Genomic DNA, 7,626 nt, shown 5'->3' on the forward strand with positions numbered 1-7,626 from the left:
TGTGTGTGTGTGTGTGTATAAGAGTGAGAGAGGCTTGAAAAGAGGAAGGATGGAACCAGAGTGAAGAACTGATGTGTGTGTGTGTGTGTGTGTGTGTATATAAGAGTGAGAGAGGCTTGAAAAGAGGAAGGATGGAACCAGAGTGAAGAACTGATGTGTGTGTGTGTGTGTGTGTGTGTGTGTGTGTGTGTGTGTATAAGAGTGAGAGAGGCTTGAAAAGAGGAAGGATGGAACCAGAGTGAAGAACTGATGCTTCCCCGCGCCTACACCGGTCTGTATGTCAGGGAAGGACTGTCTCTACATGTGGTTGTGTGATTGCCTGAGTGAAGGAAGTGTGTGTCTGTGTGTTTGTATGGTGTGTGATCTGTACTCTTGGACCTGTTGTGCACACACGCTGGTATGGTAGAAAGATATTCTGTGCCTCAGCTGTAAACAAGTAGAAACCAAATCCTGTGGTTTTGTGGTGTAGCCTGTGTTTGTTCGCATGTGCAGACCTGCGAGGGCCGTGGCTATTATTTGGAACAACTGTATATGCAGCCCAGTTTGTGAAAAAGAGAGAGAGAGAAAGATACAGCCAGAGTGTGTTTTGTCCGTGTGACTTTGTGATTGTGTTGTGTTGAGAAAGAGAAATTAATGCGGGTTAATTTCTGGGATAAGTGGATGGTTAGGAGAAACAGACATTCCAGAGAACATGGGAGTTGGGACACTGAAGGATGTGTAAGAGTTCATCCTGGGCACAGTGTGCCAGGAGCCAAATGAGACCATGGAACCTGGGCAGTGTATGTGGCCACCTGGTGGGCAGGGAGGGGGCTGGGGAAATAACTCTCCCTGTTTCCGTTCAACAGCCTTCTGAATTCTCCAGCTTGGAGGGAAGCAGACAGGGAGGGGGGCCACTTGCCAGAATTCACAAAGTTTGTTGAGTGCCACGGATTGAAAGAAGGGAGAGGTGGGTCCTGCCCTGAAGGTGCCCAGATCTTCTCTGGACTGAAGGTCTGTGCCTTCTTTCCATCCTGGAGGACTGGTAACTTATACTATCAGCTGCCCAGACCATTCCTGGGAACTGCATCCTAATGACTGGAGGGACATTCTGAGATCCAGGGAGACCGGAAAATGGAACCAGTTATCCTGGCAGTCCACTTACCAGTGATGTAATTCAGGGGATTCCCTTCTCTCTGAGCCTTGGTTTTCTCCTCTGTAAAGTAGAATTTGTAATTCCTGCCTACCCCTCAGTACTGATGTGAAGATTTAATGAGTTTGTGTACACATGGGCTCTTTGTAAGCTATGAATCACTGGAAAATGTTGAGCGTTACTCCATTTCTATAAAGTCCAAAGCACTTTGATGCTGTCAGAAGCCAGCCTTGCCTTTGTGGAAGGAATGACTGGAATGGGGGCACCAGGGGACTTCCAGGTGCTGGTAGAGGGTGGCTTGCGGGTGGGAGGGCTGGGTACAGGGATGTGCTGTCTGTGAAGCCTCCTTAGGATCTGTGCCTTTTTTCTGTATGTGTCATACTCCAACAGCATGTTCCGAAAAGAAGAGAAGAAAGGTCAGGTATCCTGACCGCAGTTCTTTCGCTCGCATGATGGGCATCCTGGATTGCTGTATCAGTGAGGCAGGAGCTTGGCTGAGTACTGGAGATGTACAACAGTGAACACGACAGGATCCTGACCCTTCCAGAAAACCGAGGAGAAAGGGCGTGGCTTTTCCACTTCTGAAGGGGACACACCGGCAGGGGAGGCGCATACCCAGAGGCAGACCCTGCTCTGGCGGCAGAACCAGGACTAGAACTGAGGACTTCCAGCACTCGAGCTGTCTTCTCTGTTCCATCCCACAGGCTGCCTGGGAAAGACAGGCCCTGGTCTTCATGCTGCTCGGGGCACAGCAGGGAGAAGATGTGCTACCCATTCTGACCCTCACCCCCAGCTCCTCGGGGGTCCCCAGTATTCCCCTCCCCAAACAGCCTCATGGGAACAAACCTGTTCTACAGATACCATGATTCCCACCCCGGCCCCATTTTACAGGTGAGGAAAGTGAACGTTCAGAGAGGGAAAGTGACTCCCCCAAGGTGACACAGCGAGCCTAGGAGGACTTGCTCCTTCGTTCTGGCGCCATACTGCTTCTGTTGGCCTTTGTGGGCTCGCTGTGCTGACAGAAACGTGGGCAGTTGTGTGGCAGGAGAACCCGATTCCCTTGTCAGGCTCCTATAGACTGGATGTTGAGGATGCTTCTGCCAAACACTCAGGTTTCTGGGTACAGTAGTCAGAGCATCAGGGCTTGAACTGGCAGAAAACCTACCTTAAAATGGTAAGGACAGGGTCGAGCAAGCTCTAGGCATGGCTGCACTGAGGAGCTCAGATGATGTCGTCAGGATTCAGGGTCAATCTCTTGGTCCCTCAAGATTCTTTCCCTCCCTACTGATCTCATTCTCTGGCAGGCTCTCCTCCTAATCACAAAGCGGCTGCCAGCAGCTCTAGCCATGCGTCCTAATCTCCCACAGCTCCAGCAGAAACAGAGACTCTTTTCCTAACAGTTCTAACAGCATTCACCAAACCAAGTCTCATTGGCTGTTACTGAAATATGTATCCCTTCCTTGGCCAATCAGTGTGACCAAGGGTTCTGATTGGCCAGGCCACCGAGCCTGAGGGTCTCAGAGGTACCTGGTGTTTGAAGTCCATGTGGGTCTAGCTATCCCAGCCTCAGGACTCAGCAAGATCCAAGTGTGAAAAGTGAAAGTGAAAGTTGATCAGTTGTGTCCCGACTCTTTACAACCCCATGGACTATGCATGGAATTCTCCAGGCCAGAATACTGGAGTGGATAGCCATTTCCTTCACCAGGGGATCTTCCCAATGCAGGTCCAAGAAGAATCCTCCAGAATTTGTAGAGAGGCTTATATTTCATAGGCCTTCAATAAATAGCAACAGTTTTTATTGGTATTCTTCCTCCACTTTTCCTCTGTTATCATCTTGATGGTAATGTCTAGCATACAGTGGGTACCCCAGGAATCCTTAGTGGTTAACTGATTTGGATAGGGGGTTGCTGATACCACGTACCAAGTCAGAGTCTGGATAGATTGGACAGCTATAGGTCTGCAGACAAAATGAGACTCGTTAAAAGAGCTATTCGATTTTTTATTTTGCTTGTCTTCCATAACAGAACTGAAGCTATAGTCTAGAGCTCCTGGAGAGTATCACCAGACTCTCTAGGAACAGACTCCCCTATCACACACACCCACCCACCAGCCTGTCTAAGAGGATGTAGTAAGGAGGAGCCCGTTAGGAGGTTGGTCCAGGAGGGCAGGCAGAGCTTGTCAGATCCAATTAGACTATTTCTTGACTCACCCAATGCTGTAGAGAGGTTGCCTGGGATGGGGCTGGGGACCAGGATGTTCCAGCCTGATCCTTTTCTCCTTGGGCCACTAGCTACTCTGATTCAGTTGGGCAGTTTGAGTTTCTGTGAGGGATTGGAGGTCCATTAAGTCCTGACCAACAGTAGATGCTGTTTATCAAATGTGCCCTGGGCCCCATACTTGGCACTTTACATGATTTAAATACAGGACCATTGGAACATATTTTGGATGCTCACATTATACCTGCTTTTCCTTTACTAAAAAAAATTATTTATTTATGGCTGTACTGGGTCTTCCTTGCTGCATGCGGGCTTTCTCTAGCTGTGGCAAGCAGGGGTTTTCTCACTGCAGTGGCTTCTCCCCTTGCAGAGCGCAGGACCTAGATGTGCGGGCTTCAGTAGTTACCCCTCGGAGGAGGCTTAGTTACCCCTTGGCATGTGGAATCTTCCTGGACCAGGGATGGAACCTGTGTCCCCTGCATTGGCAGGCAGATTTCTTAACCACTGGACCACCAGGGAAGTCCCCCTCCTACCTTTCAGGAAGAAAACTGTAGTTCAGGTATCTTCAGCCTGGCTTTGTCCTGTGGATCTGAGTAACAGGGTGAGGGAGGAGAAAGACACAAGCTAGGAGAGACAGGGCAGAGGATGCTGGAAGGGAGGAGATGGGAAAGGCTGGAGCAGGAGCCAGGGAGCCAGAGCCATGAAGCCTGAGCTTTGAGAAAATATTTGAGGGACTCGGAAGACAGATGTGTGTGCTGTGTGCAGAGGGTGGGAGGGAAGAAGAGAAGAAGGAACAAAGAGAGGAAAAGGAATGTTAAGAAGTTATGTTGAAATTATGCATGAAATCTTTAAATGAATGAAATCTTTAACATTTTTGGAAGTACTGAATAAACATTTGAATTGCTTTTTTTTTGTGGTGGGGAAAGGAAATGATATTTCTAATTCAATAAGGATTTGAGACTGGCCTCAAAGTGGCTCAGCTTTTATCCAGGTTACTCTTCTTATAAACAAAAAATGAGATTACACAATAATAAGATTGCTAAAATGTATTGCCTGCTTACTGTATGCCAGACAGTGTGCTAATCACTCTTCCGTATTGTTTAAGCCTGTAATACCCACGGGGGAGGATACTGCTATCTCACTTTACAAATGAGGAAACCGAGGCTCAGAGAAGCAAAGCAACTTGCCCAAGGTCACATAGCCAGAAAGTAGGGAGCAGGGATGATATAGCTTCTCTCTTTCTTTTCTTTGGGGGAGGGGCGGGGGAGGGGAAAGCACAGAGTCTTAACCACTAGACCACCAGGGAAGTCCCTGAAATAACTTTTCTGATTTTAATCTTCTGGTTAATGTAGCTTTCTTAGTTCTATTTGTTGTTGTTGATTTTTTAAGGAGCTTCAAAACCCTTTCTGCTTCTGATCATGTAGGAAAATACATAAATAAAAGTTAGACATGCACTGTCGTTGACTCCACGATTCCTTGTGATCAGTATCGTCCCTGTTTTCTACATGAAGAGCCTGAAGCTGCGTGGAACATGGTCAGTAACCCAGAGTAAGGCAGCTTTCAAGTTGTGATGTGTGAATTTGTTTTCTCTGAAGGAGCATACAGGAACCGGAGCTGGCTGGGAATCTGGGCTGCACTTCGGTTACCCAGGCATAAACTCACAGACTCTGAGGGCTGGACCTGAATCGGTCATCTATTCTAGTCCCTGTTTCAGTTTTTAAGTCTTTGCTGCTTCCCCCACAGTGGTCACCTGGCCCAAGTTTGACGTTTCTCAGATGGGAGACCCACTACTTTTGCGGAGCCCAGAGCTGGGGAAAGTAGGCCAGGTTGGAGCAGTGAAGCAGAAGAAATTCCTGAGCATTAGCTGGGATGAGCACAGAGACTGCCAGGAGGGACAGGCATGCGGAGCCTGGAAACCCACTTCCTCAAAGGTCTTCCCTGCCGGTAGTTTTTTTATCTACAGCCCTTATCAGTTGAGGGGGTAAGGGTGTGGTTTTTCAAGGAACCAAGTCACCCCAGAACCACACTGCCATTTCCCCTTTTGCTTTGGCTGCTAGAACACTCTTGGGTAAGTTATATATTCCACTTCAGTTACTAATTCAGTCCAGAAGCCCAAAAAGATCTCTCCCTATCTCCTTCTAATGGCTTTCAACCTCTCTTTTAAATTCATGTTTTATTTATTTATTTTTTTTTTTTGGTAGGTAAACTTGAATTTATTAAATGTCAAAAACATTTGATTTTTTCAACCATTTAAAAATGCATAACTTTAGTTCACAGACCATACAAAAACAGGCAGATCAGTTTGCCAAACCCTGGTCCACATCATAGAATAGCATATAAACATGCTTTTTATGGGACTTTCCTGGCAGCCAAGTGGGTTCAATCCCTGGTTGGGGAACTAAGATCCTGCATGTCTTGTGGCAAGCACCCCTCCCCCCACGGTTTATTTTAAAAAGGTGCTGCCTTCAGGTTCAAGGATGACACATACGTGTACTTCCTATAACAGTAGGTGTAAGAGCTGCTAGTTATAGGGAACAATAAGACAACAACATTTTTAAAAGCCAGTTCCTGTTTTACAAGCTGTACTTCTAAGTACTTGGTAGCTAGAGAACATTTCTATCATTGGACAGGCCCATGTCCTAACTGACAGTATTTATTCAGTACGTCATCACAAACCATATAATACAATAACAATTCCAACGTTTTATATTTATTACTGGGTCTCAGACTGATAGTGAGGAAATAACATCATGGGCCAAGCATTACAGTAGTGATGTTTTCATTGTGATTTGGCTGCTTAAAAAAGTGGTCTTAACATGTGTGCCACACATGTTAAGACCACTTCTTATAGACCCAGCTTGCTTCTTATAATAAGACCCAGCTTGGTTCTTCTCCAATGTCTCCTCTTGGAGTTGTACCTGATTTTATTGCCAGTTTTCATTCAAATCCATTGAGGAATGGGACGATTCTGCTTTTGTTTCTTGGCCAGGAATCGCTTGATCCTGAAAGTCTTGTGAGAAGACATGATGAGGAGAGAACTCAACTGCACATAGGATGGCGGAGAAGAGAAAAGAGCTCTTTTAAATTCATGTTTTATAATGTTTGCTTTAACACCGAGCAGCCACTTCACTGCATTTTGGTAAATGGAGAAGATGTTGATCATAAACAAAAACATTTGGTCACATGAATGTGTTGGTTGACAGCCAAAGAGAGTCAAGTCATAGAGAAATGGGAAAGGGCACAGAAATAGAGTGGGCCAAGGTGGGCAAGCTAGATCAGGCAGGAGGGAGAGGATGTCAAGACCAACTCAGCAAATGTAACTGATCACACAGAGAAGAGGTGCTGGGTTCTGGAGATGCTGCACATGGCAGGGAGGGCAGGGGCACTGGAGAGGGAGGAGCTGAGTGTGACGGATGGAGTCACACACCCAGAGGAGGGCAGAGGGCTCAGGCAGTGGGAGCCACCTGTGCACAGACCCGGATGTGGTCAGGACACAGGAGGACAGGAAGAAGGTTCCAGTGTCTGGTGTATTTAGAGCAGTGAGGACCGTGGGTGAGCTGGGGCTAGGAGTGTGTCTTGCCACTCAGGAAGGTATCTTTTATCCTGAAACCTGAAGGCTTACGTTCTCAGGAGCAATCCCAGGCCAGGCACTATTTCCCACTCCTGGGTGTCCTTGGCTTTCGGCTGGGGGAGCAGGTGGGGACAGGAGAAAGGCATCGAGCCAGGTGCCCTCAAAGCAGACCAGCTGCCCAGCCCCACTGAGTCAAGGGGAGAGCTCCCTAGAGACTGCCCAGCCAGTCAGAGCAAGGATGGTGGGCTGGGAGCCCCCAAAGACCCCATCTGATTAGGGCTGGGGACCGTGGGATGAGATCCCACTCTGGAGTCAGACTCTAAGTGGATTCTGTCCTTAGCTGAGAGCCTAGCCAAGGTTCCACACCTCTCTGACCCTCATCTCTAAAACACCAGAATTGATGCTTTTGAACTGTGGTGTTGGAGAAGACTCTTGAGAGTCCCTTGGACTGCAAGGAGATCCAACCAGTCCATCCTAAAGGAGATCAGTTCTGAATATTCATTGGAAGGACTGATGCTGAAGCTGAAACTCCAATACTTTGGCCACCTGATGCAAAGAACTGATTCATTGGAAAAGCCCCTGATGCTGGAAAAGATTGAAGGCAGGAGGAGAAGGGGACGACAGAGGATGAGATGGTTGGATGTCATCCCCGACTCGATGGACATGAGTTTGAGTTAGTTCCGGGAGTTGGTCATGGACAGGGAGGCCTG

General features: G+C 47.6%; 1 long non-coding RNA gene and 1 pseudogene across 1 annotated transcript; one reads left to right on the forward strand and one right to left on the reverse strand.

Annotated features, from left to right (window-relative positions):
* Nucleotides 1-8: 8 nt before the first annotated feature.
* Nucleotides 9-4,799, forward strand: LOC104981080. Its single transcript, XR_824337.1, has 3 exons — nucleotides 9-271; nucleotides 846-946; nucleotides 1,520-4,799. It is a non-coding gene; the product is annotated as an uncharacterized LOC104981080 (long non-coding RNA).
* Nucleotides 4,800-5,132: 333 nt separating this feature from the next.
* LOC104981229 lies at nucleotides 5,133-6,440 on the reverse strand (annotated as a pseudogene).
* Nucleotides 6,441-7,626: the final 1,186 nt, after the last annotated feature.

The sequence above is a fragment of the Bison bison genome, unplaced genomic scaffold (genome assembly GCF_000754665.1).
Source record: "Bison bison bison isolate TAMUID 2011002044 unplaced genomic scaffold, Bison_UMD1.0 scf7180017864516, whole genome shotgun sequence".
Classification (NCBI taxonomy): Eukaryota; Metazoa; Chordata; class Mammalia; order Artiodactyla; family Bovidae; genus Bison; species Bison bison.